Raw genomic sequence first — 17,639 nt, 5'->3', positions numbered from 1 at the left:
TTATCCATTTTTTAATATAAAAAAAATCCAAAATAATTGCGAGATCTAAATACTAAAAAATACTAAGTTATTTTTTAATAAACATCAATTTATGGAACTTTTTTTTTGTATAAATATATAAAAAAATTATCTTCCCAAAATGAAGTCTAAAATTTTTGTCGGCACGAAAAGTGATAGCGAGTAGGAAAAGTTTTAAGAAGCCCTTTTTACCTAGAGAATTTCAAAACACTGATTTTTTTTTTTTTTTAAATCTATAGATATGTTTTCTTAAAAGTAAAAGGTTATACCTCTTATATCCTTTTTCGTGTTTATTACTATTTTTACAACTATAAAAACAGTGATCGAGTCAGATCAGGTAGCGTAAAGATTCTGAAAATATTTCGAATTCAAACAGGGCCGAAACGACAGGTGGGTTTTCTATCAAACTTTAAAAAATACAGGTCCGTACAGAGTACTATTTTGGCTCTCTACATCAAATTCCTCCTAAATAGTATACTATTCAGTGTGGTCTTTTCTTTTTTCTAAGAAGCTTCATCCTTTACTCAAAGACTTTGCTATTACTGCTCAAAAGAAATCTGTCTGTTTGAAAACATAAGGGTGGTGTGGTATTCCCCCCCCCCACACACACACACACTCTTTCTGATACTATTTGAAAACCGCAATCTAAAGATTCTGAGTCCTTTTTTTTTTTTTTTTTTTTCCCCTTTCCTTTTTTTTAATGTGTTGTATCATGTCAAACCGAATGTGAAACCATAAAGTTACTCACGCACACCACAAAGATTTTTTTTTCTCCCCTGGCGGAGATTTTGAATGAGTCATTATTCTAACAGATTTTTTTTATGAAATTAAATGGCGCTATTATATAAAAATTATTTTAATCAGATTTTAGGATTAAGTATTAGATTTTAGCAGGAGATAGAAATTAACGTAACGAAATAAATTTCGGAACAAAAGTGCTATTATTTCATCATTCTAGGAAAGTCGCCTGAATTCAAATTCAACATATTGGCTCGAGTTGAATTGTATTTGTCCTTTGGTTGCAGTTCTACTTTAAAAAAAGAGACTTATACTATTATAACTTTTACTCGCCAAACTGTGACTTTCTTCAGAGCGATTTAATAGGTTAAACTGATTCGATTAGACTCTAGTTTTGAAACCAGATGAGGATCATTTCGAAACAAAATTACCCTCATCTGGTTTCAAATGATTCCCATTTCAAATTTCGAACTGACATCAAATGACAAAGACAAGAATTGAAAAACTTCCATGCAGCACTATCTGGTGAATAGTTGATTCCAATGGATTCAGTGTGTACAGTGAAATCTGGTATCGAACCCATGGCCTGAAGCCTCCGTACCAAAATCCCGAAGGACACAGATATACAAACAAATAAGTAACATTCCATTTTCGTGAATTCTTTTCTTCTTCTTCTTCTTTTTTTTTTTTTTTTTTAATATCGTGTTTTTAGAAATGAAAAATTCATAAAGCATCTAAATATCAGCAGCTCTATTGGATTTTTTAAAATTTTAATTTGTTAATTTCACTTCAAATAACGATTTCTTTTTTTTTTTTTTCGAAGCTACAGGAGGGAGGGATTTGAGAATATATTTCGTAATTTCGAACCGTGGTCTGATGAAGAGGACGATACCTGAGATAGCAACCTCCTTTTCAGACTTCCACTCCACAACAGCAAGATGACATTGGACCTGATTAGCCATATAATTTGTGATGGATAAGCCATTAGCGACTTGAAATATCAAAGCAGCGATTAGAGGCTTCAAGTACATTGATAGCAATTGGGTAGAGCACACCTATTTCCGGTTCTGTTCCGATTTCCTCCTAATTTCTAAGGAAAATGCTCCGTAAATGTATCACTAATGACTTGCCATACATTTCTGTGACTCGGAAGGCTGTCCTGTTTATAGAACGGATCTTTCGTGATTTGGAATTTTTGATAGATTTGGAACAGAAAATATTTGAATACTCATACACCATTCAGAGCATGGAGTGGATCATAAGGCAGGATAATATTCAAGTTTCGATCCCATAATCATGAGATTTTGTATCACTACAGATCTACGACCAGGTGATAACATCGGAATTGTTCTAAACCGAGAGCATAAAACGATTACATAAAACCGTCTTTCTAAAATGAAATAAGATAAAGCAAAGAATATATTCGTTTTTCACCCAGAAGTAGAGAAAATTTCAGATTTCCCTTCAATAAAGATTGTTCAAAGAACTCTGTATGTGTGTGTGAGTGCGTGTGCAACTCTAATGTTTTCTGCCTTTTTTTATAATTAATCAGAAAAATAATCACTTTTTTTATTAAAAGTAAAATAATGTCATTATTTTCCTTCGGGTTTTAAAATGCGTCCTTCATCCATCTAATATAAAATATTAAAAAGAATTGCTTAAATTAAAATAAAGATTTCACCATTTTTATCTAGTTGATAAAATTGTTAATCCTAAATTTGTTAAGCAAATTTTAAAAAATGAAAAATATGCCCATGCAGTCTAAACACTCCTATACAGATCATGGGAATTAACTTTATTTAGCAAAGTAATCCGGCTGTGTGTAAAACTGCTCTAAAAATAATTTATGAAATGTATATATGTTATCTAATTAAGTGCTATTATGATAATTCTATACATTATTTCTATTATCGCAAGTCAGTTTAATTTATATGGACATTGAGATTTTCTCTTCCATATAAAACTAAACTGATTATTTTTAATCAAAAAATATTCCCCCCAATTTTGTAAATCAGTTTCTAAATCAATAAGAAATAATTAAGTTAAATTATAAAATTTAATTAATAGCCGCTCTTCTTCAGTTAAAATATAAGCTTAAGAAATTTATTATTATTTTTCATGATATTTAATGAAGCGTTTCAGCGGCGTCTGAGCAATGACATTCTATTTTATTTCTTCAATATATTGCAAAAAAAAAAAAAAAAGCTTATATAGTTTTTTTTTTTTTTTTTTTTTTTTTTTTTCATTTAGCAGATGTGATACGCCAAAATATACTATAGTTTATTTACTTAATTAACAACAAAAAAAGGGGGTAAATAACATACAGCTATTTTTTTCATAAGTTAAGATATAATAAATCCAAATAAAAAAAACCAATTTTTTTATTAAAAAATAAAACCAGAAAATTTTCCCAACTCTGAAAGCTAAATAAAGAAATCTAGGTCTTTAACAAAAGCCTTCGAAACTCCAAATTCGAATTCAAGGTGGTTCCCCCGCCTCATTTCAAATAAGGGGGCCTCATTGCCCTCCTTTCGCTTACTCGCCGAATGCATTTTTTTTTAATAAAATAAATAATGTGTAATTTTCTCAATCCCCACCGATCGAGCATTTCCTGCGAGCGGCGCGCTTCGGATTTCTCGCCATGGCGTCCATGACGTAACACCCAGCGAATGCCTCTCGCCTGCCCTTATATGGTGGGCGAGCGTCGGATGCGCGCGCATCGCTGCGTCAAATGCTCTGACACAGCGAGCTCTTTCAACAGCCCTTGCTCGATCGGCTTTTTTCGCTGCGTCCGCCACATAGTGCCATTCGGACTATTACGATTCCACTATTGGGGTGAGTTCGCTTGCTTACTTGCTTTCTTTGTTTTTTTAAACCCCTTAACAGCGTGCCCCTTTCTCGCAGAGGGGTGCAAGGTCACTGTCCGCGACTTAGTAAGGGTAGTCTTGGTCATCGGCCCCCCTCCCCTGAACGGATGTGCCCCTCGGACGGTCTCCGAACCCGCAGTCGGTACCACAATAATAAAAAAAAGCAACGGCAGCTGCCTGGAGTGACTGAAAAGTGTTCTTCCATCCCTTCCTCCTATATCGTCTGCAATTGCTGTGTTATGAGAGAATAGTCGTCTGCTAGAAAGAAAACATTCACCCTCATTTTCGTGGTCACTCACTGCCTTGCTAGTGTTCCGAGTCGGTGTGCGATTTGATTTCTGCCGGAAAATAAAAAGTAGCGTACGGTTCTCTCTCGTAAAGTAGTATACTCACCGCATGGTCGGACAGACAGACGGGTGTTCCCGGCTTGGCGTTTAAACGTAAATAAATATTTTAGCGGTGCGATTGCTGCAGTTTCTCCTGTAAGTAATATAATTAGTTTGCTTTTCTATCGTCTGTTAATTTTGAATTCTAAATTCGTTAAGAATTTGTCTGAAATTAAATTTATTTTGCTTTCCATTTAAACTGTTAAGCATCTTGCTAAAAATGTTTCTCCGTTGTGATAGTTTGTGTGCGATTTGAGCATGTCAATCGGTGTTGTCTTTTGTTATATAAACACTACTTCGGTTTATGTTATTTTGATATTGCAATTTTTGAAATAGATCGCAGATTTGTTACCGCTATTTATATTCATTGAATTGCATTCGTTCTTTACATCTCTAGATTTTTAATGAATGTAAATAAGTTCTTTTGATCATTGTAGTATTTATTGTGTTTGTGAATTTTGACCAAGTTTTAGTTTGCTATTGTATGTTATTACTGAAAAATGCGCACACCTAACTGTTAAGTTCTCAGTGGTTGTTGCTTGCTAAGCAGAGTTAACAATTGATTCGTACTAAATTCGAATAGCTCCTTTTCACTTTTATCTTATTATCGAAATGAGTAAGCGCTTAGCTGTTAAGTTAATAATTGGTTTGTATTAAATATTAATCATGTGCTAATTTCTGTATTTGCCATTATAATGCAAGTGTTAGAAATCTTGATTAGTCAATAACAAAGCTTCAATTATTGATTAAAATCAGTTGCGTATTTAATTTTATATAATCCTTAGTCAGGACAGTGACCTTATTACCGTATTATTTTACAATGCATTATAGTGATAATAAGTTAATGCGTTACATTTATGTGGACGCCTTGTTTTCAGTGAAGGATTAATTTTTTTTTTCTGATATTAGAATATGCTAATACGGTGTCAACCATTCAAAATTATTTTTATATCAATATTTATTATGATAGTAATATAGATATAAATTTTAAAATATTTCATTGTGTTTAATGGTTGTTAATTGTATTTAGTTATATTTTGAATTGATATAAAGAATGACTTAATTGTTATGATATTGTTTGGAACAAATGTATTGTCCGAAAGAAAACTTTTAACTCCTTTATTTTCGAAATGTTCTCAGTTATGGTTCACTGATTCATTGATGCAAGATGTCGATTACTTGGTTTTAAAAGAAAAAAAAATTAGGTATTCTGTGATTAAATACGCATTATCCTGCTAATAATAAACTGCCAGAGAAATAGTAAAACAATGATCTACCACACTAAAAACCTTTGTAGGATGAAAATTCGCTTCTATTTTTTCTTTTTATGTATTTTTAAATTTTATTCAATTATACCAACAGTATTATTCTGAATTGAATGAAAATAATATGTCGCCATTGATATTACAATGAATTCCTTAGTTCCCATCCAGAGATAAATGAAAGTTGAAATTAATGAAAGAAGTTGAAATTTCGTACAGAAAGAATACTATGGTGAAGTGATCGAATATTATTTCAAAGCCTTATTTTTATTATTTTTGCAACAGCTACATATATCGTGCATTATTTGTTGGATATAGGGTCGGAGTGACAAGTTCAGAAATGCATTTGAATACTGCTTGCCATGTGTTTTAAAGAAAGCAATTCTCATCGCATCACTTCATTGATATTCAAATAGAATTCGAACTGTATCGAAGCGGGAATACTTCTGATAAGTATGGATTGTTTGATTTGTGGAGTCTTTCTCCCATTCAATGAATTCCAAGGATAAGTCCTCATCGAAAGAGACAAAGGTTGACCGGAAACCGGATGAGTAGCGCGGCGAACCAGATGATTGCTCTCGTAATTACTCGCACAGGAAGAACTCGGATATCGCTGACAGTTCAGACAGATTGAGTGATTGTCAGCAAAATTTCAACCGATAGTGGATTTGTTGTTTCAGTTCTGTTGATTCAAGCTCGCGTTTAACGAGTAAAAGCAATTTACTCCGACAGAGTTGTACTGAGGGAAAACGAAGCCGAATATAATGACATCACATAAATGAAATAGGTTTGTAGATGCTCTTTTGTTTGTTTCTACTCGTTTAATGAGAAGCGGTGGAACTAGAAACACGCTTGCTTGCTAGAGACCGGGTGTTATTGGATTTAATTATAAGGGGTGATCTTTCTGCACGATTTTTAATCAAGTCGTGACATAGTCGAGTGTTTGCAGAATGATGTAATAACCATTTTTGTGAAATTAAAACATCTCTTTAGATAGATCGATATTGTTGTTAATCTGTTATGATTGTATTAGTTCTTTAAATTATTAGTTTCGGAAATCATTGAATTTTTGATTGATGAAATGTATTGATGCATTGATGACTGTTGTGATTTTTAAAGTATACATAGCAAGTTGAATGCAGAGAAAAATTATAAAATATAGTATGTATTTTATGAAACTCTAAGAGGAGACATGGTGATTTTGGAACGGCATAGTGCGGGGCTGGGAATAGTTTTACTCCCTGAGAGTGTGTGTGGGGGTGGGTGGGTAGGTTGATTTTTCAAAGGGAATGGAAATACTATTTACATTAGTTCAGATTCAAGGACATTCTGTGTTTATCCACCCCGGCAACCGAAATTTCTGCTTGTCCCACTGACTTTCAAGAGCTTTGGGAAGTTTTTGTAATATGAAAAACAGCTGTCATATGCATTTGTCACGTGGACTGAAAAATACTGCCATTTTAAACCCAGTATCATATTCATTATACAGTCAATCGTGAAAGCTACAACTAAAAGGATTCATAATTTGTGATTCCGAACTTATGTTTGTTTGGGAGAGTTGCTGTTGTAAGATTTCAAGGAATAGAGCATAGATAAATATAGTGATTCATTTTGAAGATTCATTTTTTTTCAATAACGCATTTGAAACAGTTTTCTAGTTTTTATATGAATAAATAGATTTATCGTCTGAACTTTGATTGAAGTGAAGAAAAATGTTATGCTTTTGGAGTAGATTCAAAAGAACTGAAAATATGTCTTGAGACTCGCAAAATTGCTAGGACAATTTCTCTTTTCCCTCGAGAGAACTTGGCATTTTTTTTCATTCAAAAGGATGATTTGGAAATCTACAACTGGCTCAACCAATCTGCAACTTAAACACATATGGAAGGTTTAAAAGACCAAAATGGGTTCGATTTCAATATACATATCTCAACTGTGAAATTATCAAGTTTTAACTCAAATTGGATTGTATTATATTATCCAGCTTCTCTGTACACATTGTGGATAACGGCATTTGGAAAAAGTATACATTTGGACAACCCTGAAGTTGCCATTAAGCTATCTTAAAAAGTCGTAAAGTATTTGCTATACGATCATGTGCGAGGAAGTTGAAATTCGTTCTTGACCCTATTCGATAGTTTCGTGTGTAAACAGTATCTGCTGGAAAATTGGATCACACGCGAGCCCACTTGATTATTCATCTGGGGAAAGCGACAGTGAGTTTGCGAAGGTCGCTCACTACCAAATGACTTCTGTTCAGAAGAAATTCATAATTTTACTCTATTTTTTTTTTTTTCTTGTCAAGTTATTAGCCTCAATTAGAGGTACGTTTTAAGTTTTACAGTGAATTAATCTCTTGTGATTAAACTTATGAAGACGTTTATTTACTTCAACTCTGACCTTATTACTTTAGCTAGTCTCATCAGAAATCGCCATTTATTATGCCAACTGTAAACTCGACATAATTTTAATCTTGACCATTTCCATTCATTTTATATTTCGTTCGTGTTAATGATGAAATTGTAGATATCGAAATGACAACTGCTCTAATCCTCGATTTATTTTAGAAACATAGAATAATCCGAAAATAATTAATGCTAATTTATCATTCTGGGCAGTATACAGTACAGCATATAAGTATTTAGAACTTTCAGCTCGAATTGTGCGATTTTTTTTATTCGATTCAAATAAATTTGGTGGTAAAAATGCAGTTTTGTAAATTAAAAAAAAAATTCTGCAGAAGGAATTCTTTTTCTGAGAAATTTTGAAATATCTTATTTTGATTTATCATGTTGTTTGTAAGAAATTTACCTCAGTGGAATTGGTGGGATTTAAAAAAAAGTAAAACTGGGCGATAATGTTATATTTTTAAAAAAAAATGTGTTTGACATTCACATATATCAGTGCCGATTTGCATTCTTACATTTAAGTGTTCTGACTTCATGGGATAAACTGTAAACGATTGAATAAATTTACTGTTATCTCGAAATAAATGAATACACAGTGTTTTGAATCTATTCACTTTATTTATTCCATTATAAATATCAAAATTCTGTTGTTAGATATGTTCTTTTGTACTACTGCTCTTAAAAACCCCGATTTTGCATTTCAAAACTTATGATGCAGTATTATGAAGCTGTTTTTAAGGATTTAGGGCATGAGAGGTGCTATTTAAATAATAAGTTCTGGGTCAATCAATCTGATACCTATCTTTATTAAAATGTGGCGCATAATTTTTTTATATGGTTATATTAGTCCTTTCCCTTTCTTGACTTAATTGCTGGCAGTATATAGATTTCTAATTCACAGATTTGATATAAATCAGATTCAGATCGCCATCTTAATGACATCGAACATTACGTGGTTTTTCTTTTGTGTATCAATGTCTATTTTTTGAATTGAAACTGTATTTTAAAAATCTTTAATTTATATATTTGAATATTTCATTTATTTAACAAATTTCCTATAAGATTCAGTCTGAAGATCATATCTAGTTTGTTAACATGAACGCGACAACAATTCAAATGACTGAATGTCCTAGGCCATTGGACTCCGTAAACGGACAATAGCAACTGAATAATCTCAACGAGGCATTAATTGGTTTTTGACAATAAAAGGCTGTTCTGGAATCTTTAGAGTGAACTGTCCCTTGCCCCACGTCCACTCACGTTTATGGCCACTCAAGCGCGAAATGTTTTGATCTCGACCGAAGCTAAACTGGTATTATCTAACATTTTTCTTTCCCATTCTTTCCAGATTTTTTTTTTTTTTTTTTTTTTTTTCTTCGCTTTCTAGCTGCAGGAATTGAAGGGGTAGAAATGACTCCTTTTAAGAGACTAGTCTCACTCTCTACCTGCATTGAAATTCCTCGATTTTTGAAAGTTTCCAAAAGGAAATTCTCTTTTAAAAAGAAATTGAATGAAGTGTTTTTATTCAAATTTTGTAGTTAGAGCATAGGCATGGGAAAGTATTTTTCCTCATGCAAAGTTTATAAATAAAATAAAGTGAGTGAAGGTGAGAATCTGAATTTCATTTTCATGTTAATATAAGTAAAATAGCAAAGACAGAGTTGGAAAGAATTCCCGTTATTTCTTGTTTTCTAGATTGTGTGCTTGGACTCTTAAAATATTTTTAAAGCAATCATATCCAACTGCTTTATTCTGCATTTTCTGCATTTTAAGCTGTTTATTCGGATATAGTTAGCAATCACACTGAGAGAATTTCGTGGACTATTGAGAGCTATTTTATCAAATTTCGATTCAGTCAAATGCGATTTTCACGAACTTACGGATCTTTAATTTACGATGAACTTTTATGTCTTTAAATTGAATTTGTGGACCAATTTGAATAATAACTCCCTGCTAAGGTGTCATCAAAATCATCTAATTCATGTTGGCATGCACGAGGTGTTGAACTAATAAGTATGCTCTAAAGATTGCTCTATTTTATGTGGTCTGTCGTTAATAAACTATTATGAAAATTTAAGAGACAAAGTTAATTGATTCAAATTAATACAGCAGACTTCGAGTCATATTTCTTTGATTAAAATATATTTACGTATCCTCCTTACGAAGATCTATTGCATGATATCGGCTAATATCAAGAATTTCGATAGAAATTCAGAAAATCTAGCTGTAATTTTTATCTAGCGTGTTTTCTAATTTGATGTTAATTTCTCATTGCGGAATCATCTAAAATGAAATCGAATTCCACCTGCTATTCTTAACTAGACCATATAGCATAGTGCATTTAATTCGTTTTATGCTAACTTCTTGATTGCTGCATCGAATTTGTCTTTCGCCATTGCGCAAATTACATGACGAACTTGAGAAATCTTCAGATGGAAATATTAGTGACATCCTGGGCGCAGAGGATAATTTTGATTATTGCAATGGGTAATAAGAAAATTCATCGTCGCATCTCATATGGCATGATGTGCGCAGAATATTTGACAGAAATTCTACTGATATTACCATATACGAACAAATGTGATCGTCCTTACAAATTAATGAGTATTATTCCTTTGTTGTTGTTTTTTTATGTGATTGAGCAATTTTGAAATTTCATTTTCGGAAGCAACTTCTTGAGCACTTTTAGTTTCCTTTCCTGTACAATGTGTATTCCTGATAAGTTTATATTTGCCGGAAAATATTAACCTAGATTTCTATCCAAATTTATTCTTCATTTAGCAAGTTAGAAATTTTTTTTCTTCATATAGATCTTATAGTGCTTTTAGTTTGAAGTTAAACGGACTTAAAATAGAATTTTCCATCTGTCTAGTGTAATCATCCCAATAGGCATCAAAATTTTTATCATATACTTTGATGCCGTGGCAGTTTCGAGGGTACTTCTTACTTGGGTGTGGGTAGTTGGCCTATTTTCGGTTTCCATGAATCTAAGAAAACGTGCCCGTCTTGACCTTAACCGCCATGAACTGTCTGCATAGGGTGGGGGTGTTCTTTACCCCCATGCTGTTTATCAAGAATCTGTCCTGTTTTAATTCATCCCAAGCGGGCCAAAATGGATAATTTATGCAGTTTGTACGTAGGCATTGTGTTGCCACACTTGAAGCAACGGATGCGAATAGGATTGTTGAAGAAACCTCCGCTCCCAGTTCGCATTCATGTGAAAACTGTCGTTGATACGCAATTGTTGAACACGCATTTCCTATGAACCGGTTTTTTATCAAGTTGCATCCCAACTCTTTAGTTATTAGAACGAAGTGATCACGTACGTTCGGCATTGGGGAACATCGTGAGGAGGGTACTAAAAAACAAAAGCTGTTGAAGCATTTGGTTCCCTTGTATCTGTCATGTTTTAGTCGTTATGTATTAACACGAACTCTTTAATTCTTCTGCTTTTTCCATTCAACCTCCTGTGGAGTTTTCTCTTTGACATTTGTATTCCAAATAGTTAGTTGATATTCAACTTAGTTGGAGATGCATTCATTTATTTAATTAGAAATTCACTGTATGAAGTGCAACATAATAATTTTATAATAATGATAGTTTTGAAAAGTTAAGCTTGTTAAGTTATGCAAATTAAACTATTCAGGAATTTTTAATGTCATAAGGTTAAGCTAGTATTTAAATAAGTTATATTTTTGTTTAGAAGAAACGTGTTTTGTTTTAAATTTTTGACTTGTACTACTTTTGTTTAGAAATGCTTAATTCATCATACGAGATCTAAATTTTTACTTTAGTCCATTTTAAGTGAAGTCATGTTTGTCTTATATGACTTTTAATTTTCATATATCCTGATTCAGTTGTAATTTTCAAAACTACTTTTTCTTTGGTGTTTGGGTTCAGAATTTCTTGATAATTTTATATTATGTTGTTAAAACTTAGTACAAATTCACATTTAGTTTTAATTACCTAAAATGCTTAGGCATTTAACTCTTGCACTGTAAACGAGTTTTAGTTTGTAATGGTCCATTTTTTCCTACCAGTTTTTATATATTTTTTTACAAATCTTTTATTTGTGTTTTATAGGATATGTATTTTTTTATTCATTTTTTTTTTTTTTTTTTGCTAATTATTTACTGAAATTTCTTCGAAATAGAACTGTCGGTGTAACTTAAATGTTGTAGCATCTTGATAAATAATTCTTTTGCTAATATATATCGCATTAAATTATGAAAATTTTAGTTAAAAAATCAAAAACAAAATTGTATCAATAGTAATCTTTAAGCAGTACGTTTTTTAATCTGAAAGAAATTGTGAATAAACCGTAGCTATTATGTCTTTTTCAAGACTGCACAGTTGGAATCTCCATAATATTTCACTATTTTCAATAATGAATGAGGTTTTTTTTTTATCTCGTTAAAATAATCATAAAAAGTTTAAAATTATTTCTTTAAAAAAAGATCTTCCCTGGCATGAGTTGAAAATAAAATAAATAAATCGGCGAACTCTTGATAAGATCTGTGAAGAGGTTTTCCAAAAAGTCAGTTGAATGCTAGAGTATCAAGTTCTCTGCTAGTTTAGAAAAACTTTAATCTGTATATCTGATCTGCATGAATCTATGTGGGCAGAGGAAATGCCTAAGCGTGCAAATAACATTTGTGGAAATTCATGAAACCAGATAAGGTTTTAAAATAATTCATCGCGATAGACAATCTGTATCAGCAAGTAGTTCTGTAAAACAGTCGCTGAAAGAAATAAAGCGAAAATGGAACGACATAGTATGTTTTTTCTGGTTTTCACAAAATGGAAAGTTTTGTGTTGTGTATAGGATTACTGTCAGTATTTGTTTGGAAAGTGACAGTTCTCTGCAAACGAATGAGGTCATTTCATTCTTGAATTTGAATGAAAAGGATGAAATCATAATAATGCAAGATATAGTTTATGGGATACTATGTATTTTTTTGAAAGTTATGTTTTGTGTTTGTCAGCTTTTGAATTTCTTCCTTATCCTGGGAAAAAAAATAAGTGTTTCAAAATATTTTTTTCTTTACCGTCGTAATTGAAATGCTTTTATAAATTTGCCTTTGCATATGTTTTACTTTTCCAATTTAGTGTGTACTGTATCAAAAATTTATACACTTAGTTATGAGGGTTTTAGCTTCGGAAATAATTGCTTTGCATGAATTTTTCATTGCGTCAAAAAAATTAGTGCAGGATCTACATTTGTGCAATATTAGTAAGAGCATGGGGGAACCTTTATCTCAAGTTCGCTCTTTTTAAATCTCTTTACTTAAATTCTAGTTTCTGACAGATGGGCACATAGGAGATAAGATCTATGAATCCATCCGTAAAATTTCGAAATCAGTCCATGGTCTTTTGCGGTTTACTTCTACATAGATTTTTTTTTTTTTTTTTTTTCCTTTGAGAAAATTTTTTTTGAATGTGATGTCAAAAAACTATTCATAACTAAATTAATTCTTTTCACTTTTTCTAAATTTCACTTTGTCTGAAATTTTGTTTGAAAAGTAATAGATTTAGCTAAAATCTACATATTTGTTGATGGATAAAAAAAAAAAATCTAAAATCTACATATTTTTGATAGATTTAAAACAAACAATTTTTGTTATAAAGTTTTGTTTAGCCCTTTTTCTGATTGCTAGAACAGGCATATATATTCGTGCAGAAGGAGATAGAAAGAAAAGAAAATAAGCAACTTGAATATTTATTTGCTTTAAATAAAAATAAAAAAAATGCTGAATTTAATGCTGTTAAAAGCTTATAAATCATGGTGATATCGTGGTGTATTTTTATACATAAGAATAGCAGAATCTAATGATAACACTCTTTAAAATATACTATACTTCATCTGGAATTGTTAGTTTTTACTGTTTTTGAAAATGAAATGTTGTATCAAAGTAAGATTTCCTATTTCATAAAAAATTCATATTTTGTAAAACAATATCTTGCAAAAATAAATAAATAAAATATTCCAATCAGTGAGTTTTTGGGTTAAGATTAGCGAAGTAAGAAAGAAAATCGGATGTTTCTTGCAAAACATTTATATCTGTGTGAAAAAAGCACACTGTGATCACAATCAGTATTTCAGATATTTCTGAAGAAGTTATAGCCACAACAGTTTTATGAAAATGTAAACACTTATATTGTCGCACAGTTTATTTCACACGGTCATCGTAATAGCATTGTTTCTCGAAGAGATATTTTCTTATGACGTTTTGCCGTATGAAAATAGAGTTGGAAATCTATTTTTACTTCTCACACTGAATGACCTTTTTTAAATGACGGATAATTAATAGACAAGTGACCACAGTAAGTTAATTTTAATGTTTTTCTCATTTTGATTAGGAAAGAGCATTTGATTTAATTTTGACCATTCTTAAAATCTTCAGTGTTGTTGAACAATGGCTTTAAGATTATTTTAAAAAAATTTATCGCATTTTGTAATTATTATTTTTAATTTTATAATATATTCTCTGTTGCGTTGGTCAACCAAAATTTTTCTACTATTTCCTATGGGTAACGTTTCTACCCTACTTAATCTTTTTTTTTTTTTTTTTTTTTTTTTATGACTATTTCCACTAATAGATGATTAGGTGGTAAAAGATTCGAAGGTGTTGCTTCCTTTCCCTTCTGTTCAAGTCAGTAGGTCAAGTATATAAAGCGATGAGGATAAGGGAATTCATAATCACTTTTTCTCTGGAAGTAATTTTAGTTTGTATTTAGACATGTAGTTTTGGGATTAATGTGCAGTGACAATTTTAATCACTAGTCTATTTTTGGCAGAACTCGTATGTAATGCATTGTCTTTTTCTTCGTAATTTTAAAATGTGAATGGAATAAATTGGTTCTGTTATTCAAGGAGGGAAGTTTTAACTTTCTGATTTGAAACTTTTCCACAATTTTCTTTCGTTTACTAGAATATACAGTTATTTATTTTACGTATTTATAACGGTTAGGTAATTGGTATAATTAGATATATATAGACATTGGTATAATTTAACTTCTAGGACAAATAAATAAATATGTTCATTTTTTCCCGCCACCAGTACAAAATGTCAAACTGAATATTGTTTTTTGTCCTGGCACATCAAGTGCAGCAAAGATCATTTCATCAATAGTCCTGTTTCATACTCTATTGCAAACATTGTGCTATCTAACACTTTGAATTGAAAAGAAATAGGAGGGAAATCTTTTATTTCTTTTGTGGTCTGTTAAGATAGTTCCCGAGTTAATTCGTGAACTCTGCAATTAATTCATCTTAGGCATTTTGAACTTGCTTTTCAGTTAGAAGTAATTTAACGTCTTAATATTTTCAAGTGTGGCAATGCATTAGTTACTTTCAATTGACAGTTGGTGAATTAGGTACATTAGTGTGCAGCCGTTTCTCTTGCATCGTAATGAAATGAGTCATTAACACCCACGCTAGAGTTTAGATGAGTAAATGCCGGTTTAGGTTTTTTTTCCCCTCGTGATGAGAAAAATGCTACTTTAAATGTTAGTTGAAATCTTCTAAATATATTTAGTATAATGAGTATACGATTTTTAAGTTGATATTTTAGTCTAGTTAATGTTCTACGATTTGCATTATTAAAGAAAATTTACCTCAGTCTAAAAATAAGTTTCATCTTCTAATTGAAAAAAATGTTTTATCGCAGACTAAAATGTCTATCTCGTACTACTAAAAGATGTATTTATTCCAAGACCGAATTGGAATCGTCAGTAACAACAGCCTATGACATAATGTTTATGTGAAGATTTCTTTGAAGTCATGATGCTTTATCTTAAGCGAACAAAGATTTAACTAAAAATTAGAAAAATCATATCTGAAATTTATTAAAACCTGGAACAGAATGTTCAAGTCTAAAATATCAATACAAAGGTTTCTTTTTCTTAACCTAAATTCATTTTTTTAAACATTATGGGCACACTAAAACTTAGCAATTAATTTTTAGCTATCTATCATAGTCATAACTCTAGATGAAATTTTTCTTCGCCTCATAACCGTCAAATAAAAGAATAGTCATTTTTCATGTGACTAGTGAAAGGTTTCTTTCATGAGCTATTCTAGGGAAGCCTAAATTTTGGAGGGATCTCGGGTGACCTGCGTCACACGGTTTCATGCTCACATGGCGCGGGGGATGTTTCAAAGAACCCTCTAAAGAGGCTTTTTAAATCACGTAAATAAGTGGTGAAATAGTAGAATAGCTGTCAGTCTTTACTGTTAAAAATCCATCACTCATCTAATGTTGTGCATCAAGAATTTTAAAACAAGGAATTCCGAACCTGTGTCATTCATGTAATGTAGAATTCTTGTATTGTGAAAACAAGAGATATTTAGTGTATCAGTCATATGCAAAGTAAAAAAAAAAAAAAAAAAAAGATTGTTGATACTGAATCTTATTAAAATTTATCAATTAATGTTATTTCACTTTATATTTTTATTACCTCATTTAAGTAACAGTTAATTTGTCTATAATATATGTAATAAATCCTTTTATCTGAATTGATAAGATCCAGGTTCTTGAATACCAGATCAAACAGTTTCTTATCTATTGTATTTTTAACTAAGGGTATTTCCTGTTTTGAAGTTAGGAAAAATTGTGCCTCTAAATGGATGCCCCTCTTTCTATGATTTTACGTTCAAACATTTACGTTTTCAAAATGATTTTGTGCTGGAATAATCTGAAAATTTATTTAAAAAGTTCATTAATATTCAAAAATATAATTAAATATTAATCCAGTATCTGTGACCTCTAAACAGCATGTGAACATAAATAAACATTTAATGCTAAAATGCTGGAAGGCAAAATTGTAAGCGATTACTCCTCATTAAAAAATTGTCAAAACCAACGTAATTGCACGTATTCGCTTAATATTCTTTTATTGTATTTTTTACGTGTGCCTGAAGAATGGGAGTAGAAATATTTGTTTTTTATTACTGTGCATTCTCTTCTGACCGTTTAACTATTACGTCTTATCGCAATAATTAAGAATTCATTTATGAAACACTTTTCATGTTGATATCTCTTCCTTGGATTACATTAGAGACACATATCTAAAGAACTTCTGGTTTGACATTTACTTACTCTAGGGGAAAGAAAAAAAAAGAAACCGAGGAAAATCTTTACATTATCATCCCGACTGCGATTTATCAATTTTCGATGAGTATGATACATACCTTTGGTTTGCTTTTTCTCATGTCATTCCCCCTTTCATTTGTCATATGTATGATTTATTAATCGTTTGAAATGCATCATTGAAACTAGATGTCAAATAAAAACTTTCAGAGCCATTTTAGGTTTATATATAAATAAAGTGTAAGAATGATGTATTCTGCTTTCAAGCATATCCATGTGCATAGAGATTTTTAACAGCGTAATACGAGTACAGCTTTAATCCGACACACGCTAGAAACTTAAGATACAAAATTCTTTAGAATCTCATCAAGTATCTATTTTTATGCTGAGCCCTTTTTTTTTTTTTGCGTATCTTACCTCTTAGCATTTGGAAGGTCAATTTTTATTTTCTGCCTACACTAAGCATACTTTCTTTTTATTTTAAGATCTTCATTAAAAAGGCGTAGTTAGCTTTTCTGCGTGTGGTCTGAATGCACTTACTTGTGGGAGAGAAAGAAAGATCGCCAATTTAACCCTTTCTGAAAATTATCTTCCTTTTCGAGGAACTTCTACTTCCTGCTTGTTCTGGGCACCTTCCGCTAGGAGATCGGAGAATAGATATCTGTGAGAACTTGGGTCATTGTTGGAAACAAAAGACTTCATTCAGAAGTGCCATTTCCTTTGCAGCTGCACAGTAGTCATTGCTTTCTTACAATGAAAGCGTCGTTGTGGATGCTGTAGAATTAAATCAGATCGGAAAGCTTCTTTGGGGTTGCCCCCTTGAGGCCACACCCTACAGAATCATCACTTAATGAAAGGACAATTTGCT

The 17,639-nt window shown here is 31.5% G+C and overlaps 1 protein-coding gene across 2 annotated transcripts in view; it reads left to right on the top strand.

Annotated features, from left to right (window-relative positions):
* The first annotated feature begins 3,444 nt into the window (after positions 1 to 3,444).
* Positions 3,445 to 17,639, top strand: part of LOC129958324 (LIM domain and actin-binding protein 1-like) — a 98,949-nt gene continuing 84,754 nt past the window's right edge. The window contains exon 1 of one of the 2 annotated variants that reach the window (XM_056070731.1): positions 3,445 to 3,591. The gene's annotated coding sequence lies outside the window, so the exon portion shown is untranslated. Of the gene's footprint in view, positions 3,592 to 3,885; positions 4,106 to 17,639 lie in introns of those variants that run through there. The other variant, XM_056070732.1, reaches the window with a different exon arrangement.

Source organism: Argiope bruennichi, chromosome X1, assembly GCF_947563725.1.
Source record: "Argiope bruennichi chromosome X1, qqArgBrue1.1, whole genome shotgun sequence".
NCBI classification, from domain to species: Eukaryota; Metazoa; Arthropoda; class Arachnida; order Araneae; family Araneidae; genus Argiope; species Argiope bruennichi.
Note: the sequence above shows the minus strand (reverse complement) of the source record. Positions and strands in the feature narration are given on the sequence as shown.